General features: G+C 55.4%; 1 pseudogene; it reads right to left on the bottom strand.

The window, feature by feature from the left end:
- Positions 1–13,215: 13,215 nt before the first annotated feature.
- On the bottom strand, positions 13,216–13,831 carry LOC104677042 (annotated as a pseudogene).
- Positions 13,832–24,310: the final 10,479 nt, after the last annotated feature.

Raw genomic sequence — 24,310 nt, 5'->3', positions numbered from 1 at the left:
AAAAAAAATTCCCCCGTGCTGTGATTTGTCTTTTTTTGTTGTTGTTTGAGACAGGGTCTGACTCTTTTGCTCAGGTTGGAGTGCAGTGGTATGATCATAGCTCACTAGAGCCTCAACCTCCTGGGCTCAAGCAGTCCCCTGGTCTCAGCTTCCAGAGTAGCAGGGACATACCACCATGCCTGGCTAATTTATTTTATTTGCAGACATGAGGTCTTGCTATGTTGCCCAGGCTGGTCTCAAACTCTTGTCCTAAAGCAGTCCTCCCAACTTGGCCTCCCAAAGTGCTGGGATTACAGGCATGAGCCACTGCAGCTGGCTGGCTTTTCTTTCTTTCTTTCTTTCTCTTTCTTCCTTCCTTCCTTCCTTCCTTCCTTCCTTCCTTCCTTCCTTCCTTCCTTCCTTCCTTCCTTCCTTCCTTCCTTCCTTCCTTCCTTTCTCTCTCCCCTCCCTCCCTCCCTCCCTCCCTTCCTTCCTTCCTTCCTTCCTTCTTTCTTTCTTTCTCCCTTTCGCCTTCCCTTTCCTTTCCTTCCTTTCTTTCTTCTCTCTCTCTCTCTTTTTTTTTTTTTGAGATGGAATCATGCTCTATCTCCCAGGCTGGAGTGCAGTGGTACGATCTCGGCTCTCCGAAACCTCCACCTCCTAGGTTCAAGTGATTCTCTGCCTCAGCCTCCCCAGTAGCTGAGATTACAGGTACCGGCCACCATACACAGCTAATTTTTGTATTTAATAGAGAGGGGGTTTCACCATGTTGGCCAGGCTGGTCTTGAACTGATCTCAGGTGATCCACCCACCTTGGCCTCCCAAAGTGCTGGGATTACAGGCATGAGCCACTGCACCCAGCCCTGCTTCTGTCTTTAGATACAGTTGCAAGCTGTGATGTGTGTGGACAGGGGAATGGGGACTTGGGGATTGGGCTGGGGGAACCCTCGGGAACCGCTCTACTGCCTTCCAGGTGTCCCCAGCTCAGGCTGAGACCAGGGCACCCCCTTGGCCTTCTGCCCCCACCTGCTCCCTCCCGGCCCCACCAGCCTGCGGTCACAAGGGCTGCTGACAGCTGGGACGCGTGCTGGGGTCTGGCCTTATTTACTGCGGCAGCTTCCTCCTCCTTCCAGGAACTTGTCCTCTAACTTGGGGCGGCAGCGAGGCCTCTAATCTTTCGGATCTCATTTACCGGCATTGGTCTCTCACTTCCTGTTACTAGGCCTGGACCGAGGCACAGGGTCAGCTCCGTGCACTGCGCCTTGCCTGTTCCCGGGGCCTCTGTTCTGGCCCCTCGGCAGGGAGGACACAGGGTCAGATGCCGGGCATCAGGCACAGTGGCCATCTGGGGTAGGGCCAGCTCCACAGAGGCAGGGGACCCAGGGCTGAGCCAGCTGCAGGCGCTGCTCCCTGGAGTCCAGGGTCCAGCATGGGGACTGGGTTACTCCTTCGCCCCTCCTGGCTTGGCAGAGTGTCATGGAGGGCAGCCTTCCCCAGACTCCCCCACATCCCCTCCTCCCACTCCTGCAGCCACCAGGGCCAGGGCCCTTGTGGGAAAGGACAGGGAAGGTGAGTTTGGGCATGGACAAGATTCCTGGAGACTGTGGGGTCTGCTGCCCTGGAGATGTGGAATCCCAGGGGTTGCCCACGTCCTCCACACTGGGTGGGATCCCCAACTACCCAGAGGAGTACTGGCATCTCGGGGCCTCCAGGGCATGGGCAAGAGTGGCTGCCCAATCCCCGCCGAGGGCCTGAAGCCAGGGCCAGGCAGATCCTGCCTTGTTGAGCAGTATCTGCAGTAAGGGCTCTGTGTGCCGAACACCTGCTGTGCGCCCTGAAGTCAGTCACTTATCCCAGAGATGGGATTCAAACCCAGGTTGCCCAGCACAGCGAAACAGCATTCTTTTTCTGCATCCATGAAGGAAGCTTTGTCTTCTAAAACCCCTAGCCCTTCTGTCACCTTGTCCTCAGCCAGCCTGCTTCTGTCCCTGTGCCATAAGCAAGATGAATTTCTCTCCCAGGGTGGCCCTGCAGAGGATGAGAGATGGCCCTTGTGAGAGGAACCCTGGGCACCCCAGGCATGGCTCCCCAGCTGATGATAGAACAGCTGAGACAGACCAGGCACGGTGGCTCACACCTGTAATCCCAGCACTTTGGGAGGCCGAGGCGGGTGGATCACTTGAGGTCAGGAGTTTGAGACCAGCCTGGCCAACATGGTGAAACCCTGTCTCTCCTAAAAATACAAAAATTAGCCAGACGTGGTGGCAGATACTTGTAATCTCAGCTACTCAGATGGCTGAGGCAGGAGAATCACTTGAACCCGGAAGGTGGAGGTTACAGTGAGCTAAGATCGTGCCACTGCACTCTAGTCTGGACGACGGAGCGAGACTCTGTCTCAAAAAAAAAAAAAAAGAAAAAAGAAAAGAGAAAGAAAAGAAAAGAACAACTGGGATCAGGAAAATATGGTCTTCATAGTGGCAGAGTTTGCGAGGGGGTCTTTGGGAAGAAGGAAGGTTGGAACTTGTGGCTGGGGGATGGATCAGAGGGGAGGGGCTCCATCCTAGCTGGGGAGGGGAGGGCTGTCCTGCTGACATTGGCCTCTAGAATGGGTATACAGGATGACCGCCTGGGGCGGGGAGGAGAATGTTATACTTAGCGTTTAAATCTCATTCTTCATTCTTTTTTTTTTGTTTGTTTTGTTTTTGAGACGGAGTCTCGCTCTGTTGCCCGGGCTGGAGTGCAGTGGCCAGATCTCAGCTCACTGCAAGCTCCGCCTCCCGGGTTTACGCCATTCTCCTGCCTCAGCCTCCCGAATAGCTGGGACTACAGGCGCCTGCCACCTCTCCCAGCTAGTTTTTTTGTATTTTTAATAGAGACGGGGTTTCACCGTGTTAGCCAGGATGGTCTAGATCTCCTGACCTCGTGATCCGCCCGTCTCGGCCTCCCAAAGTGCTGGGATTACAGGCTTGAGCCACCGATCGGGCCAATCTCATTCTTTTTAAATGCCTATCTTTCGTGAATGTTTTATAATGCAAGTAATGTATTCATACAGTCATGGAAACTTGTAATCTAAAAATAACTCTGCATATATCATGTGTATGGGTAAGGGTGCATGGTCACAATAGTGTGAAGTTTGAAGGTCACTTTCTCCTAGGTCTTATTATTTCTTTAATTACTTTTTTTTAATTTATTTATTTTAGAGATGGAGTCTTGCTTTGTAACCCAGGCTAAAGCTCACTGCCTCCTCGAACTCCTGGGCTCAAGAGATCCTCCCGCCTCAGCCTCTAGGGTAGCTGGGACTGTAGGCGTGTGCCACCGCATCTGGCTCTATGTCTTATAATTTCTGTCCTTGGCCACCCACCTGCTGATCCCAAGGTCAAGGATGGCAGGATGAAGGAAGGTCCCACATTTGGGGACCTGCAGGACCGGCTGCAGCAGAAAGGCCTAGTTTAATGAGTAGCACGGGCGGGCCTGAAGACTGAGAGGTGACGTGGGCACGCATGGGGCTCGGGCCTCTGTCTGGTGAGCACTTGCCCTCAATGGAAGCAGAGACAAGACTCTGCTGGGCCCTCTGTTTTGTTTTGTTTTCTGAGACAGAGTTTCACTCTTATTGCCCAGGCTGGAGTGCAATGGTGCAATCTTGGCTTACTGCAGCCCCCGCCTCCCAGGTTCAAGCGATTCTCCTGCCTCAGCCTCCCAAGCAGCTGGAATTACAGCCACACACCACCACGCCTGGCTAATTTTGTATTTTCAGTAGAGACGGGTTTTCTTTATGTTGGCCAGGCTGGTCTCGAACTCCTGACCTCAGGTGATCTGCCCTCCTCGGCCTCCCAAAGTGCTGGGATTACAGGCGTGAGCCACTGCTCCCGGCCATGGGCCCTCTGATTAGGAACCCAAGAGCCCCTTCCTGGGAACAGAAAGACAACTGGGCACCTGCTGAGGCACGCCCACTTGCCAAGCTGCCCTGGGATCCCTGGGCAGAGCGTCATCGCTGGAGAACGTAATTCCACAAGAAGTATTTGTCACGCTCCTGCCAGGGCCCTGGGCAGGAGCAGAGGTGCTGTGTGCTGCCATGCATTCCTGGTCAGGTAGGTGACTGACACGAATAAGATGCCAGCAGTCCTGAGAGGTGCCTTCCTGGACCCCTTGGTGAGCGGAGGTGAGTTGCCACCAAGGAGGGAAGATTCAGGAAGGGTAACTCCAAGGTCCTTAATCCATCCACCAGTCAGTGGATAGCAAACATAATGCATGGGCACTGATTAGGTTTGCCAGCCCATGCTGGGTGCTGGCGCCAGTGTCCTTCATCTCCTGCCAAGGGGAGAGGATCTCCAATGAACTGCTGGGACCGTGATCCCATTTTGCTGGGGAGGAAACAGATTAGGGAGGAAGAGAACCTTGCTGGTGAGCGGTAAAACCAGGATTGGAACCTGCACTGCTAAGGTCTCTGCCTCCCTCTAGGACCCACCGCAGCTGTGTGTACCCCAGGTGTGTGTGGAGTCAGCCGGGGGCAGTGCTGGTAGGGCCGCCAGGCATTGCCCAGCCTCCTCTTCTGCACTTGGAAGAATTCCAGTTGTTTTTCAGCCTCTCTCTTCCTCCAGGAAGCCTTGCGTGATAGCCCTACCCTCTGCCAAGACACACACCCTCTTCTCCCTTTTCCCTTGGAACCTGTCTTATCTCACAGTTGCCTTTGTCATCGGTCACTTGCCAGCGTCCCTCACTGGGTTTCAGGCTCCTGGAGGGAAAGACCTGAGTCTTTCATTCTCGGGATCCCTAGCAGGGGGCTTAGGGCATCATGGGCATTCAGGAAATAACTGGAGAAGGTGAATGAGGAAGCAGCAGGGGGTGGAGAGGGAATTGCTTCTGAAGGTGAGAAGTGAACCTAGAGGGATGAGCAGGCGGGGTGGGGGTGGTGGGGAGTTGTGAGGAGGCCAGTACAGAACAGCTCCAGGGAGGGCATGGTGCATGGTGTGAGCAGGATCCCTGTCTGACCTCCTGGGATGGCCCCAGGAGGGCCTTGAAAGCCAGGCAGAGGGATGGGATCAGATACTAACATCCATAGGGAGCCCTGGCAGGTCCTTGAGCAGGGGCATGGCAGGGCAAGCCTTCCTTCAGTCCAGGGTGAGCCTGCGCCAACCTGTCCCACAGAGAAGGGCATGGGGGACAGCTACTCCCTCTGGGAGTTCTTCCAGCTCGGCTGCCCTCAGCCAGAGCTCAGGACTCACACTCCCCTGGAACCTGGAGTTTTGGGTTCAATCTTTATTCAATAAATGGCTTATTGGGAACCGACAGGGTGGCTAGAGCCTGCCTGGTGTTGGGGTTAGGGGATCCTGCCTAGGGGTTTGGGCTCTGTGGGTGCGTGAGGGCCACCCCACAGTGGTGCTGGCGTTCCCCATCCTACCCTGGGCTCTGTGCCTCTGCCACACTCCCCCTGCCCACTCTGGAAGCCAGGCCCCCTGGTGCTGGGGGAGGCGCTGGCTTGGGGAGGAGCCCCTGGCTGGTCCTTCCAGAAGACAGAGTCTGTGGGGTGGGCCTCCACAGCCCTGCCGGGCCCCACACGGGCAGCTGTTCCCGGAATGGGGGTTTGAAACTTTTCTTTTGTTGGCGAATCTGCATGTGGTCTTAATTATTTCTATGCAGTACTTATCTCCTCCAAATGTTTTATCGGGATTCGGCAGATCCGAGTGTGCAGGCAGCGGGTGTGGGGCCAGGGCAGGGATATTATGGGAGCACAGGGAGGCCCCAGAAGTTAGGGTGTCCCCCAAATCAGCTGGACGACCCAGAGGAAGGAAAGACCCTGGTTAAGGATGGTCAGGTTAACTCTTTCAGGCCCTGCCCAACGCTGCAAAATCGCACCCGGGTGTTTGGCCTGGGCAGGCCTACTGCGACTTTGTGGGGTCTGGCCTATGCTGATGTCACCCCTGCCCCACAGGACTCTGGTGGACTGGAGGGAGGGTAGGGAGCCACATCTCTCAGCAGCAACCCAGGACTTAAGAAGGGCCACTGCCCTTTTCTGGTGGGGGTGAAGGAGGAGGAACCAGCATGACCTTGGAATCCGTCACCTATTAACTTCCCTCATCTCCCTCGGCGCCCACCACCCCCTGGAAGTGAGCTTATCTGGCCCATATTTAGAAGAGGAAACCAGAGTGAGACGAATCACTGATCTGAGGACCTCCAGCACAGCAGGGAGGGGCCCAGGTGGGGGGTGGGCGGGTGGGCTTTTGGGACAGCATCCCAAGAGAAAGGAACAAAAGCAGGGGGTGTGGCTCCCCTCACCCCACCCCCCGCCCCGTCCCCCCTCACTCCCCCGCAGCCATCTCTGCTTGGCCAGGGCCTTTTGGGCAGTGCCACTGGAGATTCCTGGAAGTGCCTTCGGGCCACACACACACACACACACACATCCTCCGGGGCCCTCCCAGCCCCCCACTCTGTGCCTCCCCGGTTTGCAGGAGGGCTCCAAGGCCAGCCCAGAGCCCTGCAGGACCCGGGAGGAACCTGAGCCTGGAGGGCCTAGGAGCCAGCCGTGTCTGCTTTCCTGTGCCCCGTGTTCCCTTGGCCTGATCCCTGATCCCGTGCACCCTGCACCCAGGAGGCCCTCCGGGGCCGGGGCTGAGTCAGCTGCGAGGGCTTCAGCAAGGCATCACGGGGGATCCCCATGGGAGGTTTAGTGCAGTGCACTCGCAGTGGCATGGGACGCTGGGCAGGGCTGATCCCAGCTATCAAGGAGCCTTCCTGGGCAGAGAGCAGGCAGGGGGGCATTGGGATTTGGAGGGGCACCTGGGAGCCCCCGTCCCTTCCGGGCCGCCTCCCCTTACCCTGATTTCCCTTGCAGGAAGGGCTGTGCAGGTTTGTGGTGGGGTGGGGAGGACGTCCTAGAATGTGTTGCTTTGGAATCATCCCTGTTGGGGTGGGGTTGGGGTGAGCTCTTGGCCACCCCGCCCGCCGCCCGCCGCCGGAATCCCGGGCTCCCTCTGTTGGGTTGTGTTGGGGTCGGGGAGCTTCATGGACGGCATCCCCTGAATTCACTCCAGGCGTTGAAGCCAGGCTCGCTCCACAGGAAAATCTCTTCCAAGAAGGAGACTCCCTGGAGCTCCTGGGCCTCCGCGGGGTAACTGGTGCTTCGATTAACAGCTCGGGTGCAAGGGGCACTTCAGTGGGGGGGCGGGGCAGCTGAGTGAGGGGCCCAGCCCTGGGGAGATGTTACAGGAGGGAGGACAGGAAGGGAGGCGGGGAGGTTGGTAATTCCAGATTGAGGAGGGTCTCCGTAGCTCTTGGAGTAGGTGAAGACCCCTGGGAGGCAAATGTGGGGTCCCCCAGGGCCTGCTGGGCCCCCTTGGGCCCCTGGAACAATGGGTTCCCACTAGCCAACCTGTTCCCACAGCCAGAAGTTGCCATGGTGACCCCCTCCCACCTTCAGCTACAGCTTTTCCAGTAAAACCACTGCAGAAATCCATACTTCCCGACAGGCACGCCCGGGCCCCCACCCCCCACTCTGCGCGGTCTTGGAGCCTCGGGGAGTTAACTCTGCGCATGCTGGTGTCTGTTGTTTGGGGGAGACAGGAGCGAGAGCTGGCAATACGGGCCCCAGGCTGGAGAGGAGAGGGTGGACCGGGGGCACAACCAGCTACCCTGTCCTTGAAGGCCCCAGTGAGTGACTTGAGCAACTCCAGGAAGTTGGAGCGGAGCAGTGAAGCTAGCTCGGACCTAGGGGCCCCCTTGGCATAGAGGAGTCCTAGCTGGGGCCCACAGTGCAGCTTCTCTTGGAACCTGAGGGCTGCTCTGGGACTTCACCCCTTCTAGAGTGACCCCTGCCGCAGTCGCTGGGACACGAGACCCTTCCCGGCTTGGCTGCAGCTGCTACCCTCTTAGCCGCTCCCCTCTTCCTCCCCTCCCCTCCCAGCACAAACCTTTTTCCTGGAGGCAGAGAGGGCTCAGCCCCAGGTCCCTGTGGCCCTGCTGCCGGCACCTGGAGCCCGGCTCTGCATCCACGGGTCTGCCCTGGGGGGCTGTTGAACTCCCGAAGTCGCTGCCTGCTCAGGGTCTCCGTGTCCTCCCCCCGAGCAGTGGGGATACTGATCTGAGCTGCTTCCAAGCTTGGGGAAGAGGATCCCCCCTAGAAGGTTCTGTCCTGCTGCCTCTGCTGGGGGGAGGGGCCCCTGGGGACACCCGAGGCTGCAGGGACCCAGGGGGCTCCGTGGCCCAGGCCCAGCCTCACTTCTGCAGCGAGAGGGAGCGAGGAGATGCTCTAATTGTTCTCTCTGTAGCCCAGGATGAATAATTGAGAGGTCTTTGAAGAGAATTAATTAGCCAGCTTATTGACTGTAAACGCTTTGCTGCAGACGATAAAGGGAGGATGGAAGGCTGCGTGGGGCCCGCTTGCCGGCTGGGGCCGTACCAGGCATTTAGTTCACACCCATGGCTGCTCAGCAGGACCAGGGGCTCGGCCTTTGCCTAGGACCTGCTCTCTCCTGCTCAGGAGGAAGTGTGGGGGCTGAGCCCCAACTTGGCACCCTGCTGTGGTTCTGTCCTGATTTCTGGTATGAGGGGGCAGCACCCCTTAGCCTCAACTCTGCTCCCTCTGTCTTCTAAGAGGCAACATGGGGACCCCTCCAGGAGTGGGGGTGGGGGTGGCTCAGTCTTGGGAGCAGTTCCCTTGCAGGATAGACTCTGGTCCTGGGCTCCTTCAGTCCAGCCCACCCCACCGCCTCAACCCCAGTCCCTTTTCCGGGAACTAGAAAGTGACAGGAAAAGACAAAAGCGTTCTTGCCTGCAGGCTGCAGGGGGTCAGACATGTCAATGTCCCTGGTGAGGCTGAGGAGGGCTGGTTCTCTTGGAAGGGGCAGGGCTGGGGCTCTTGGCAGGAGATGCTGGATCACTAGCCCCGGGTATCAGTCATTAATAATGGTAGTAAACATCCCTCCAGCAGGCCCTGTCCTAAGCACACTGCACGCACTAACTCCAGCAGGCCCTGTCCTAAGCACACTGCACGCACTAACTCCAGCAGGCCCTGTCCTAAGCACACTGCACGCACTAACTCCAGCAGGCCCTGTCCTAAGCACACTGCACGCACTAACTCCAGCAGGCCCTGTCCTAAGCACACTGCACGCACTAACTCCAGCAGGCCCTGTCCTAAGCACACTGCACGCACTAACTCCAGCAGGCCCTGTCCTAAGCACACTGCACGCACTAACTCCTGTAGACCCTGTCCTAAGCACACTGCACGCACTAACTCCAGCAGGCCCTGTCCTAAGCACACTGCACGCACTAACTCCTGTAGACCCTGTCCTAAGCACACTGCACGCACTAACTCCAGCAGGCCCTGTCCTAAGCACACTGCACGCACTAACTCCAGCAGGCCCTGTCCTAAGCACACTGCACGCACTAACTCCAGCAGGCCCTGTCCTAAGCACACTGCACGCACTAACTCCAGCAGGCCCTGTCCTAAGCACACTGCACGCACTAACTCCAGCAGGCCCTGTCCTAAGCACACTGCACGCACTAACTCCAGCAGGCCCTGTCCTAAGCACACTGCACGCACTAACTCCAGCAGGCCCTGTCCTAAGCACACTGCACGCACTAACTCCAGCAGGCCCTGTCCTAAGCACACTGCACGCACTAACTCCAGCAGGCCCTGTCCTAAGCACACTGCACGCACTAACTCCAGCAGGCCCTGTCCTAAGCACACTGCACGCACTAACTCCTGTAGACCCTGTCCTAAGCACACTGCACGCACTAACTCCAGCAGGCCCTGTCCTAAGCACACTGCACGCACTAACTCCAGCAGGCCCTGTCCTAAGCACACTGCACGCACTAACTCCAGCAGGCCCTGTCCTAAGCACACTGCACGCACTAACTCCAGCAGGCCCTGTCCTAAGCACACTGCACGCACTAACTCCAGCAGGCCCTGTCCTAAGCACACTGCACGCACTAACTCCTGTAGACCCTGTCCTAAGCACACTGCACGCACTAACTCCAGCAGGCCCTGTCCTAAGCACACTGCACGCACTAACTCCAGCAGGCCCTGTCCTAAGCACACTGCACGCACTAACTCCTGTAGACCCTGTCCTAAGCACACTGCACGCACTAACTCCTGTAGACCCTGTCCTAAGCACACTGCACGCACTAACTCCAGCAGGCCCTGTCCTAAGCACACTGCACGCACTAACTCCAGCAGGCCCTGTCCTAAGCACACTGCACGCACTAACTCCAGCAGGCCCTGTCCTAAGCACACTGCACACACTAACTCCTGCAGACCCTGTCCTAAGCACACTGCACGCACTAACTCCAGCAGGCCCTGTCCTAAGCACACTGCACGCACTAACTCCAGCAGGCCCTGTCCTAAGCACACTGCACACGCACTAACTCCAGCAGGCCCTGTCCTAAGCACACTGCACGCACTAACTCCAGCAGGCCCTGTCCTAAGCACACTGCACGCACTAACTCCAGCAGGCCCTGTCCTAAGCACACTGCACGCACTAACTCCAGCAGGCCCTGTCCTAAGCACACTGCACGCACTAACTCCAGCAGGCCCTGTCCTAAGCACACTGCACGCACTAACTCCAGCAGGCCCTGTCCTAAGCACACTGCACGCACTAACTCCAGCAGGCCCTGTCCTAAGCACACTGCACGCACCACAACCTCTCCAGCACCCTGTCCTAAGCACACTGCACGCACTAACTCCAGCAGGCCCTGTCCTAAGCACACTGCACGCACTAACTCCAGCAGGCCCTGTCCTAAGCACACTGCACACACTAACTCCAGCAGGCCCTGTCCTAAGCACACTGCACGCACTAACTCCAGCAGGCCCTGTCCTAAGCACACTGCACGCACTAACTCCAGCAGGCCCTGTCCTAAGCACACTGCACGCACTAACTCCAGCAGGCCCTGTCCTAAGCACACTGCACGCACTAACTCCAGCAGGCCCTGTCCTAAGCACACTGCACGCACTAACTCCAGCAGGCCCTGTCCTAAGCACACTGCACGCACTAACTCCAGCAGGCCCTGTCCTAAGCACACTGCACGCACTAACTCCAGCAGGCCCTGTCCTAAGCACACTGCACGCACTAACTCCAGCAGGCCCTGTCCTAAGCACACTGCACGCACTAACTCCAGCAGGCCCTGTCCTAAGCACACTGCACGCACTAACTCCTGGAGACCCTGTCCTAAGCACACTGCACGCACTAACTCCAGCAGGCCCTGTCCTAAGCACACTGCACGCACTAACTCCAGCAGGCCCTGTCCTAAGCACACTGCACGCACTAACTCCAGCAGGCCCTGTCCTAAGCACACTGCACGCACTAACTCCAGCAGGCCCTGTCCTAAGCACACTGCACGCACTAACTCCAGCAGGCCCTGTCCTAAGCACACTGCACGCACTAACTCCAGCAGGCCCTGTCCTAAGCACACTGCACGCACTAACTCCTGTAGACCCTGTCCTAAGCACACTGCATGCACTAACTCCAGCAGGCCCTGTCCTAAGCACACTGCACGCACTAACTCCTGTAGACCCTGTCCTAAGCACACTGCACGCACTAACTCCTGTAGACCCTGTCCTAAGCACACTGCACGCACTAACTCCTGTAGACCCTGTCCTAAGCACACTGCACGCACTAACTCCTGTAGACCCTGTCCTAAGCACACTGCACGCACTAACTCCTGTAGACCCTGTCCTAAGCACACTGCACGCACTAACTCCTGTAGACCCTGTCCTAAGCACACTGCACGCACTAACTCCAGCAGGCCCTGTCCTAAGCACACTGCACGCACTAACTCCTGTAGACCCTGTCCTGAGCACACTGCACGCACTAACTCCAGCAGGCCCTGTCCTAAGCACACTGCACGCACTAACTCCTGTAGACCCTGTCCTAAGCACACTGCACGCACTAACTCCAGCAGGCCCTGTCCTAAGCACACTGCACGCACTAACTCCTGTAGACCCTGTCCTAAGCACACTGCATGCACTAACTCCAGCAGGCCCTGTCCTAAGCACACTGCACGCACTAACTCCTGTAGACCCTGTCCTAAGCACACTGCATGCACTAACTCCAGCAGGCCCTGTCCTAAGCACACTGCACGCACTAACTCCTGTAGACCCTGTCCTAAGCACACTGCACGCACTAACTCCTGTAGACCCTGTCCTAGGCACACTGCACGCACTAACTCCTGTAGACCCTGTCCTAGGCACACTGCACGCACTAACTCCTGTAGACCCTGTCCTAAGCACACTGCACGCACTAACTCCTGTAGACCCTGTCCTAGGCACACTGCACGCACTAACTCCTGTAGACCCTGTCCTAAGCACACTGCACGCACTAACTCCAGCAGGCCCTGTCCTAAGCACACTGCACGCACTAACTCCTGTAGACCCTGTCCTAAGCACACTGCACGCACTAACTCCTGTAGACCCTGTCCTAAGCACACTGCACGCACTAACTCCTGTAGACCCTGGGAAGGCAGAGGGTGGGCTTGTTCCGCACCTGGGTCTGCAGAGCCTCAGGGCAGAACCTTGCACAGATAAAGCTTTGTTGATGGAATGAATGAGTGAATGAAGGAAATGAACGTGAAGAAGCTGAGTGGCAAAGCTGGACTCACACGTCGGGTTTGTTTCTTTGAGACAGATTCTCTCTCGGTGGCCCAGGCCGGAGCGCAATGGTGCGATCTTGGTTCACTGCAACCTCCACCTCCCAGGCTCAAGCGATTCTCCTGCCTTAGCCTCCCGAGAGCTGGGATTACAGGCATGTGACACCACACCTGGTTAATTTTTGTATTTTTAGTAGAGATGGGGTTTCACCATGTTGGCCAAGCTGGTCTTAAGCTCTTGACCTTAGGTGATCCACCCACCTCAGCCTCCCAAAGTGCTGGGATGATAGGCATGAGCCACTGCACCCGGCCTCACACGCGGTTTTTTTTTTTTTTTTTTTTTTTTTTTTTTTTTTTTTTGAGGCGGAGTCTCGCTCTCGCTCTGTCGCCCGGGCTGGAGTGCAGTGGCCGGATCTCAGCTCACTGCAAGCTCCGCCTCCTGGGTTTACGCCATTCTCCCGCCTCAGCCTCCCAAGTAGCTGGGACTACAGGCACCCGCCACCTCGCCCGGCTAGTTTTTGTATTTTTTTAGTAGAGACGGGGTTTCACCATGTTAGCCAGGATGGTCTCGATCTCCTGACCTCGTGATCCGCCCGTCTCGGCCTCCCAAAGTGCTGGGATTACAGGCTTGAGCCACCGCGCCCGGCCCACACACCGTTTTTAACCTGGCCCAAGGACCCATATGCTGATACATCCTCCAGTCCCAGGCAACGTCAACATGGAAGATGTGGGCAAGAGGCAAACAGCCATAGAGGCCTTGGGCCACATGGAGGATGAGCAGGAGGTGGGGCCCTGAGAGCAGGCCCAGGCTTCAGCCCTGCCTCTGCAGCTGCTGGAGCACCAGTGAAGAGAGAGGGCAAGTGCAAGCAGGCATGGTGCAACCGTGGGGGACACGGGCAGGGCAGGGGGTACCTGGACGGAGCTAGTTGGAGACCATTGCTCTTGGTCCAGATAAGGCATGACAAGACCTGGGCCGAGACCCCTGAAATGGGGCATGGGGAGTCTGTGACAGCTCCGATATGTGGAGGGGGAGGGGAATGGAACCTGGTGACTTGTGGACCTGGGGAATGGAGGACAGGAGTTGAGATGACTCCAGGTATCTCCCGACAGGAGCATGTGTGTCTGCAAATGAGGCAGAGGTCAAGAAGCACAGGGAACTGGCTCTTACCCAGGGATCTAGGACGCCCTGGGCTGTCATCCTTCCACACTCACCCCTGACCTGCTTCTGCTCGCTCAGGGAGGCTGCCTGACGGGGCGTATCAGTGGGCTCCCTCATCCTCTGCCTCTGTGGAGCCTACAGTAGGAGGCACCTGTAGAACACGGGGGTGAGGGACAGTGCAGTTGGAGGCGTGGGTGTTCCCCTGTCTGCCTCCCTTACAGCCCTCTCCATGCCTGTCTGTCCAGGGCTGAGATTGGTTGGCATGCCTTTCCCCAGCCCTTCAACTGTCCTAGAGTTGGGCTGGGATAACCCCCCAGCCGCCCTGTGAGTTGTGCTGGAATCAGTCAGGTGTGCTCGGCATGCCTCGCCCCAGCCCCCCAGCCGTCCTGTGAGTTGGGGTTGTCTGTCTCACTGGCTTTTTGTTCTCAGCTGACTTAGCTGGGACGTTGACAACTCCCTATGTCACCGCCTGCATCTGCCAGACTCCATATGGCTGCAGACACCTGTGGCCTCATCTGAGTCCTCTTCTCAGCCTCTGGGAACCGCTCCTTCCTACCCTTTGCCTGGAGACAGTGGAAGCCAAGGGACATTTCTCCGAGTGGCTTTTGCTTGGCTCCAGAAATCAGAACTGGAATGAGGAAGAGGAACCAGTCTCCCTCCAGATGGCTGAAGCTAGGTGCGTGGAACCTGGGAGCAGTGGGCAGCCACACTGGTGCCCTTCAGAGAGCAGGAGGGGGCTCTTGTCCGAAACTCTGAGTTCAAAACAGATGGGACATGGGGGAAGAGCAGGAGGTAGGAGCAGGCCCCCCACTCCTGCCGAAAGCTCACCCCTGTCTTCAGCCCCTCCTGCATTCCTGCCAGTGGTAGACATTTACCCTTTTGGTTGCCTGGTGTCAAATACCCTTTCTACGATGGAGGTAGGGTCCTGGGAGTCCCTGCTCCCTTTCCCAGGCTCTGAAAACTGACTCCTGGGAATGGGACCAAAGTGATCACATTAAATGCTTCCACCTGAATGTTTAATGTTGACGATGAGATGCCAAGTTCAAGAGTAATTTAGGGGCAGCTGTGGTGGCTCATGCCTGTAATCACAGCATTTTGGGAGGCTGAGGCAGGTGGATCACTTAAGGCCAGGAGTTTGAGACAAGCCTGGCCAACATGGTGAAACCTTGTCTCTACTGAAAATGCAAAAATTAGTCAGGTGTGGTGGTGTGCACCCATAATCCCAGCTACTCGGGAGGCCGAGACAGGAGAATCACTTGAACCCAGGAGGCAGAGGTTGCAGTGAGCCAAGATCACATCGCTGCACTCCAGCCTGGGTGACACAGCAAGACTCTCAAAAAAAAAAAGAAGATTAATTTAGGATTGTTCCTAAGGATTTTGGCAGAGCCAGACAGCACTGTGTCACAGCACACAGTGAGTATCTAGCCTCGATACCCTATGCAGGCCATTCTGTGCTAACGATTACACCCACTCAATTCCTTTTCTACCTGGGTTAACCAGAGTGCCACTGTCAGTCACAATACTGACTAGTGGCTTCTCTTGGGTTTCATGAGAAACTCCCTGTATCAGTTAGTGATTGCCATAATCAGGCTGTGTAACAAGCAGCCCCACAATCCTGGTGATATTCTACAATAAGCATTTGTTTTTTTGCTCACATCTCTGTGGGTCTGTTGGGGTTCACCAGATCCAGGCTCAAATTAGCTGGCTGGCATCTGGGCTGTGAGTTGGGTCCAGGTTTGCTTCACATGTTTCTTATCAACCTCGGCCCAGCAGGCTACCTGAGGCGTGTTCCTTCCAGAATGACTTCAGCAGCGCAAGAGAGCAATTTCATTGTGCAAGCACAGTTCAAGTCTACTCACTCCATATCCCCTGACATCGTGATCAAGTCCCATAGCCATGCCCACATCAAGGATATGAATGCATAATTCTTTTTTTTTTTTTTTTTTTGAGACGGAGTCTCGCTCTGTCGCCCAGGCTGGAGTGCAGTGGCCGGATCTCAGCTCACTGCAAGCTCCGCCTCCCGGGTTTATGCCATTCTCCTGCCTCAGCCTCCTGAGTAGCTGGGACTACAGGCGCCCGCCACCTCGCCCAGCTAGTGTTTTGTATTTTTTTAGTAGAGACGGGGTTTCACTGTGTTAGCCAGGATGGTCTCGATCTCCAGACCTCGTGATCCGCCCGTCTAAGCCTCCCAAAGTGCTGGGATTACAGGCTTGAGCCACCGCGCCCGGCCGCATAATTCTACTACAAGGGAGTGAAGAAGCAGGACTGATCATTCCATTCTCCCCTTACTTGTTTTTAGTTTTTATTATGAAAAAAAAATTTTTTTCTTTTGAGACCAAGTCTTGTTCTGTCACCCAGGCTGGCTGAAGTGCAGTGGTGTGATCTCAGCTTGCTGCAACCTCCACCTCTCCAGTTCAAGCAGTTCTCTTGCTTCAGCCCCCCCGAGTAGCTGGGACTACAGGCTTCTGCCATCATACCCAGCTAATTTTTGTATTTTTAGTAGATACGGGGTTTCGCCATGTTGGCCAAGCTGGTCTCAAACTCCTGGCCTCAGGTGATCTGCCTACCTCGGCCTCCTAAAGTGCTGGGATTACAGGCCTGAGCCACTGTGCCCAGCCCATGAAAATATTTTTAAAAAATAGGCAGAAGGGGCCGGGCGCAGTGGCTCACACCTGTAATCCCAGCACATTGGGAGGCAGAGGCAGGTGGATCACGAGGTCAGGAGATTGAGACCATCCTGGCTAACGCAGTGAAACCCCATCTCTACTAAAAAATTTTTTAAAAAACTAGCCGGGCGAGGTGGCGGGTGCCTGTAGTCCCAGCTACTCGGGAGGCTGAGGCAGGAGAATGGCGTGAACCCGGGAGGTGGAGCTTGCAGTGAGCCGAGATTGCGCCACTGCACTCCAGCCTGGGTGACAGAGCAAGACTCCGTCTCAAAAATAAATAAATAAATAAATACAAATAGGCAGAAGGGCATAAAGAATCCCCATAGAACATCACCCAGATTCCACGTGGGAAAAGTATTAATATTTTCCCATGTTTGTCTAACCTGTTTTTTTTTTCCTTGGTAAGGTGTATTTTTTAAACTAATTTTCCCCATCTGTAAAATAAATAATTTATGTATATAAAGATTATATATATACACACACACATAACAAAATTTACCATTTTAACCATTTTCAAGTGTACAATTCAGTGGCATTAATTACCATTGTTATACAATCGCTCTCCAGCTCCCAAACGTTCTAATCTTCCCAAACTGAAACTGTCCCATTAACCCTAGCTCCCCATTTCCCTGGATCCCAGCCCCTGGCAACCTCCATTCTATTTTCTGTCTCTACAAATCTAACGATCTCACATGAGTGGAATCACACGATATGTGTCTTTGTGTGACTGGCTGATTTCACTCAGTGTGATGTCTTCAAGCTTCATCCATGTGAGAGCGTGGGTCAGAATTTCCTTCCTTTTTAAAGGCTGAATAATATTCCACCGTGTGGATGGACCACAGTTTACCATTCATGCGTCCATGGACACTAGGGTTGCTTCTGTCTTTTGGCTATTGCAAATGAATAACGCTGCTATGAACGCGGGTGAACATATATCTCTTTGAGCCCCTGCTTTTAATTCTTTTGGGGATAGATACAGGAGTGGAAGTGTTGGGTTATACGCTAATTCTATGTTTCACTTTTTGGGGATCTCACCACACTGTTTTCCACAGCAACTCTACCATTTTACATTCCCACCAAAATTCAGTGCACAGGGCCAAGTGCCGTGACTCACGCCTGTAATCCCAGCACTTTGGGAGGCCGAGGCTGGTGGATCACTTGAGGTCAGGAGTTTGAGACCAGCCTGGCCGACATGGTGAAACCCTGTCTCTACTAAAAATATAAAAATTAGTCGGGCCATGGTGGTGCATGCCTGTAATCCTAGCACCTTGGGAGGCTGAGGCAGGTGAGTCACTTGAGGTCAGGAGTTTGAGACCAGCCTGGCCAACATGGTGAAACCCCGACTCTACTAAAAATACAAAAATTAGTCGGGCTTGGTGGCGCATGCCTGTAATTCCAGCTATTTGGGAGGCTGAGGCACGAGAATCATTTGAATCCGGGAGGTAGAGGTTGTGGTGAGCCGAGATAGCGCCACTGCACTCCAGGCTAGGCGATAGTGAGACTCTGCCTCAAAAAAAAAAAAAAAAGTGGAGTGCACAGGATTCCAATTTCTCCACATCTTCACCAAGACTTGTTATTTTCTGTTGTTTTTTTAAAAAATAGTAGCCGTCCTAATAGGTATTGAGTGGTATCTTCTTGTGGTTTTAGTTTGCATTTCAGTCTCCATTTGACTTAAGCTGGTTTGAGATGAGTTTCTGTTTCTTGTAACTGGCGCTAGTTAAGGTAGGCTTAGCAGCTGCGGCACAGTAGCCAACAATAGCAGCCGTGGCTCGTGGAGAAGAAGTTTATTGCTCCTTCTGTAACAGCCCAGGGCGGGTGTACCCAGTCTATGCAGCCCTACTCCCTTAGGGGACCCAGACGGAGGCTGCTTTGCCACCTTGACATGGAGTTTCTGAGCTCTCTCTGCCGGCTGCCACCTGGGTCCCCAGGTGGGAGGATGGAGCACCTGCCAGGATTGATGGGCAAGGGCGGAGCTTTCCCCTTGCATTCCATCAGGGGTAGTTATCTTTTTTTTTTTTTTTTTGAGACGGAGTCTCCCTCTGTCACCCAGGCTGGAGTGCAGTGGTGCAATATTGGCTCACTGCAACCTCCACCTCCCAGATTCAAGCAATTCTCTTGCCTCAGCCTCCCGAGTAGCTGGGATTACAGGTGCCACTACGCCTGGCTAATTTTTGTATTTCTGGTTGAGAGGGGGTTTTGCCATGTTGGCCAGGCTGGTCTTGAACTCTTGACCTCAGGTAATCTGCCCACCTCGGCCTCCCAAAGTGCTGGGATTACAGGCGTGAGCCACCGCGCCTGGTCTCAGCTGATATTGCTAAGAACCTGCATAGAGGAGACCGGCCGACACGGGGGCCTATCAGAGGGTGGAAGCTGGGAAGAGGAAGAGGATCAGAAAAAATAACTAATGGGTACTAGACTTAGTACCCGGGTGGTGAAATAATCTATACAACAAACCCCAATGTCACGGGTTTACCTATGTAACAAACCTGCACTTGTACCCGTGAACTTAAAAGTTTTTGTTTTTCTTTTTTAAAAGAGGGCTGGGCATGGTGGCTCACATCTGTAATCCCAGCATTTTGGGAGGCCAAGGCGGGCAGATCATCTGAGGTCAGGAGTTCCAGACCAGCCTGGCCAACATGGTGAAACCCCATCTCTACTAAAAATACAAAAAATTAGCTGGGTGTGGTGGCAGGTGCCTGTAGTCCCAGCTACTCTGGAGGCTGAGGCAGGAGAATCACTTGAACCTGGGAGGTGGAGGTTGCAGTGAGCCGAGATCATGCCACTGCACTCTAGCCTGGGTGACACAGCAAGACTCTGTCTCAGAAAAAAAAAAAAAAAAAAAAAAAAGGGAAGCCTGTTGCCCAAAAGGGCTGCTATGGTACCTAAAAATGTAGGCTTTTTCCTTCTGGGAGGGGTAGAAAGAAGTCGCCCTCACTCTCCAGGCTCACGGCCACCCCGCCCCTGCTCACCAGCCAGCTGGCTATGGCTAAGCTAAAGCCTGCCCCATGCCCTCAGCCCGGCATGTTGTTTAACCTGTCTGAAATGGTCTCCTTGGATCATGGGCAGAGATGGTACGAGAGGATCCCGCCCGAGGGGTCCAGGCCGGTGCTCACAGGGCTGGGACCAGCTGCTCTTATGCTGTTTTCTCTACCTTTCTCAGCCACTTGGAGGAAGAGGGATTTTTGTTGCCTTTTACAGGTAAGGACACTGAGGTTCACAGGATAAGTCACTTCCAGCCAGGTGTGTGTGACCTCAGATCCATGCTCAGAGGGAGGTGAGCTGGGCAGGGCCTCCCACCTGCTCCCCTGGAGGCCCATGAGTCTGGGCATTGGGGCCCCAGTTCCTATAAACCAGGGTTGATTGCAGAGGACTCCCCTCACCTGCACCCCCTACTCCCACCACAAAGCCCAGGCAGCAGGGAGGCCTGTAGACAGGTGCAGAGCCTCTGGGCGTGGGTACCTACCCCTGCCCACCCCCAGGGCCTCAGGCCACAGGAGACCACCTAAAGCAGAAGCCGGGAGTGGGGCCCAGGCTGGGGCTGGCACAGCTGGGCCTGTGAGGGGTGGAGGGGCCACTGGGGAAGGGACTTACCAGCAGCAGCTCTGCTGGGACCTGGGAGGCTCTCCTCGTTTCCAGTAACAAGCCGGGGGCGGGGTGGGGGTGGGTGGGAGGAGGCGGCTTCCCCCAGGTGCCAGCTGTGCCTGAAGACAGCCTGTCCTCTCCCGTGTCTCCTGTTCTCAGCTCCTTAGTCCCCTCCCCGACCTCACCTCACAGTGGACTCCTGGGCTGACTCCTCCCCTGGAAGGGAAAGAAGAGCCGGGCTCACCCACACCCGACAGGTGCAGCAGCTGTTTGAGGTCACAGTTGCTGAGAAGGGAAGCCCGAGGCCAGGGGCGGCTCCAGCCAGGGATGGTGCAGCCTGCTGAGGGGTTGGGGTTGCCCAATCGCCCGCCCCGCTCCACCTGTCCCCACCCCTCCCACCCAGCCTGGCCACCAGCCCAGACACCTTCCTCACATGGCCTGAAGACCCCTGCTGACCTGTGGCACCATGTGGCCTAGCAGGGTGGCCGGGCCGGCCGGGCTCATGGGGTAGGGAACGCTGCTCCCCACCTGCCCTGGGGTGGTGGGTGCCACTGGGGAGGCCTCTCTCTAGGGGCGTCTCCCAGGTGGGCAGACCAGAAACTTACCCCGAGTTCTGTGACCCCCTCCGGGGAGCGGGGCATCTCATCTCCTCTCAGCCACTTCTGAAAGCTGGGACCTGGCAGAGTGGGCAGGGCTGCCCTCTGAGCTGACACCCTTCCCCTTCTCCCCATCTTGTCTCTCCTCAGATCTAGGGCTCACTCTGAGGCGTGGGTGACGCTTGCTCCCCAACCCCAGCCTCTTCAGTGCAGGGAGGCGGGGCCTGAACTTCGGAGGGTCTTGGGGCAGGTTCCTGGGGCTTGCAGGGCGGCCTCCCCTTTCCCGAGGAAAGGAAGGGAGAAGCCGTGTCTGGGGAGGGAAGCCTCTACCCCCACCCTCACTGTGCCCAGAGCTGCATCCCCAACCTGGCCTGGGGAGACTGGCACCAGGTGGAGCTGGTCCCCAAGGAGCCCCAACCCCCAGAACATCTGCAGAGGTCAGCTCTCAGGGGGCCCCAGGGTCAGTCCTCTCTGCACCCCACCTTCCCTTCTCAATGTGGCTTGTAGGTTATGCAAAGCATATGCAAAGCACATGCAAATGAGGCCCAGCCACAACCGGTCACTCTCTCCAGGTGAGATTACTGAAGCCCTCTGGTCATCAGCAGGAATGCAGGGGTGCCTATGGCAGGCCGGACTCCAGGTCAGGCCTTGGGGCAGTGAGGAAGAAGGTGCAAGTCAGGTAAGCTATAGTCAAAAGGGAGGGGCACGCCAACACCAGGCGAATGAATGAAGCGAATCAGTGGCACTCCTCCCCGCCCTAGAACCCAACATGACAGACCAGTGCAGACAGACGCGTGTGTGTTCTGAGAGGTGGCTGTGTAAAAGCAAGCTTGCTCTTTCAGTCTCCCGCTCATTCTCTTATTCAGCAAAGCTCGGTGTCTATTATGAGCCAGGCGTGTTCCAGGGACTGCAGATATCCCAGCAGATGAAAATGCCTACCTTGCAGGGCTCTAGCCCAGCAGGGAGAGAAAAATACAGGTGACAAGTCAGGGAGAGTGAGGACGAGGACGCATGGGTGTCTGTTTCAGAAACCATAAGGAGGATGGAGCCAGGCACAGGGAGCTCTGGGCCTTGGGAAGAGTATGGTATGTGCAGGGGCCATGTAGTGGGAGGGGGCCCTGCAGCGTCACCCAGGTGCCCTGGGGAGGTTGTGGTGGGAGCAGACAGCACAGAGTGGAACTAAGTCCCCTGGGCAGGAGATGCCAGGGACTGCGGCCGGGGGTGGCAGTGGAAGGGCTGAGAAGTGGTCGGATTCTGGGTTAGGAAGAGAAAGCTTCCCTTTGCCCTCTGAAGCTTAGCTGAAAAATCAGCGGACAAAAGGCAGATTCAGAAGACAAAAGGCTCACAAAATGTATTCTAACTGCACAGCGCAGGAGTCCCCGGACAGTGACTACCCAGTAATCCAGAGGGGTCCAGAACCTGCCACGTCCTTCTTCGTGGGGGAAGAAGTGGTGGAGAAACCACCTCTTTGAGGCATGGTCAGTGATTCTCTGGGGAAAATGAAATGAAGAGGCCCCTTGCTCGGACAATGGTTAGTGAATAATTCTCTTTGGGAGTTGAATGGGACTGAAGAACAGACAATGGTTTGGGAGGAAGTTCCTTTGGGCTCTAGGTGTGTCAGCCTCTGCCTTTGTGATGTGAGTTTTCATCTTCTCCGGTTAATAACGTTTCAGGGAAGGCCATTGTGTTCCTCTTGGCAGGTCTGGTTTCTAGGTAGTTACGGAAAGTCTGAGAACAGCCTCATCCTGTGCTTTGGAGAGACACGGGGCTGGGGGAAAGTCAGAGAGACCTTGGGGCCCCTTCTTGTCAAGGTGCCATCTTTTCTGAGCCCCAACAGTATATTTTGGGAATGCTATTATATTTCCATCTAATTTGCATTAAGGACAAACTGTATGTGTTTTGGTGCATGGGCACCTGTGGTGGGGAGGCTGGGAGTAGGGATGGAGCAGGGGAGGGCATCTTCCAGGTGCTCTGCAGACTGGGGTGGGGGGCAGCTGTGTTGTTCTCCTTCAGGGCAATCCCCCAAAACCCACCATCCAAACTCAGCGAAACCACAAGGTGGGGCTGTGATGGGGCCTAGAGGTTTATGGAACAATCATGGGAACAGAGGTGCTCACTCGTGGAGGCCCCGCTGGGGGTTGAGCCTCTTCCAGGGGTTCCCTGGAGTTCACCTCTCCTCACTGCCTCCTGTTCTTACTGGTTTTCTGGTGGGGGAGGAAGGGGCAAAGCCGCTCCTCTTTGAAGGCGGATTTATTTTTTTTGGCAGCAGCTGAAAGCCATTTGCTACTAGGCCTAGTGAGTAAGTGGGCGATCAAAACTGGATCATGCAGTTTTTACTCCAATTAACAAGCCCTGGCTCCTTAAGACTTGAGGCTGATTTTCACTCTCAGGTACCTGGGGCGCTGGTCGGGAAGCCAGGCCTTCTGCAAAGCTTTTCAGGACAGAAGGTGTAGCCTGCCAAGTTAGCACACTCTGGAGCCCTGAATGCAGTTGCCCTCTGCAGACCTCGTCAGGGCCTCACCCTGCAGCCCAGTGGAAGGGACTGAGGGCTCTAAAGCTCTCGCAGGTCTCTGGCTGTGTGGCCCAGGACCAGCAACTTCTACTCTCCTGTTGTGAGTCAGCAGCACCATGCCCCACTTAGCAGCATAGTATGAGGCTGACATGCAAGTGGGTATGAATCCCGGTCAGTGCCACTCATTGTGCCTTTGCACTTCAATGGTCCGTGCCAAGGCTGTGGCAGCAGCTCCTGAGCCCCCCGCCCAAACCTCACCTAAAGCCTTAGGGACAGATTCAGCCACCTGAGACCAACAGCGTCCTGCCTGGCCAGCTCTAAGCCTCCGAATGAATCCTAGCCATTCTTCACTGTAAGAGTTTACTTGTGGCTGGGCGTGGTGGTGCACACCTGTAGTCCCAGCTACTTGGGAGGCTGAGGTGAGAGGGTCACGTGAACCCAGGAGGTTGACATGATAGTGAACCATGACTGCACCACTGTACTGTAGCCTAGGTGACAGAGCGAGTGAGACCCTGTCTCAAAAAAAACAAAAAGGACCGCTCACTATGCCACTGTACTCCAGCCTGGTGACAGAGCGAGACTCCATCTCAAAAAAAAAAAAGTGTTCACTGATGGGCTTGGAGGTCCATCTTTGTTCTTCAGGTTGGCCTAAGGTGGCCAAACTTAGTGACACAAACAAGCAAACAAACACAAAACCAAGACACCTAGTTAAATTTGAATTTCAGACAAACAACAAATATATTTATATGTATTTTTTGGTTTTTTTTGAGATGGAGTCTTGCTCTGTTGCCAGGCTGTAGTGCCGTGGCACAGTCTTGGCTCACTGCAACCTCCGACTCCTGGGTTCAAGCAATTCTTCTTCTTCAGCCTCCCAAGTAGCTGGGATTACAGGCACGTGCCACCATACCCAGCAAATTTTTGTATTTTTAGTAGAGATGGGATTTCACCATGCTGGCCAGGCTGGTCTTGAACTCCTGACCTTGTGATCCACCCGCCTCAGTCTCCCAAAGTGTTAGGATTACAGATATGAGCCCCTGCACCCAGCCCAACAAATACATTTTTAGCGTTAGTATATCCCATGCAATATAAGAGAGATACTTACTCTAAAAAATGTATTTGGCTGGGCGTGGGAGCTCACACCTGTAATCCCAGCACTTTGGGAGGCCGAGGTGGGTGGATCACTTGAGGTCAGGAGTTCGAGACCAGCCTGGCCAACATGGCAAAAACTCATCTCTACTAA

Source organism: Rhinopithecus roxellana, chromosome 19 (assembly GCF_007565055.1).
Source record: "Rhinopithecus roxellana isolate Shanxi Qingling chromosome 19, ASM756505v1, whole genome shotgun sequence".
Lineage (NCBI taxonomy): Eukaryota > Metazoa > Chordata > Mammalia > Primates > Cercopithecidae > Rhinopithecus > Rhinopithecus roxellana.
This window is presented reverse-complemented; position numbering and strand designations above follow the sequence as displayed.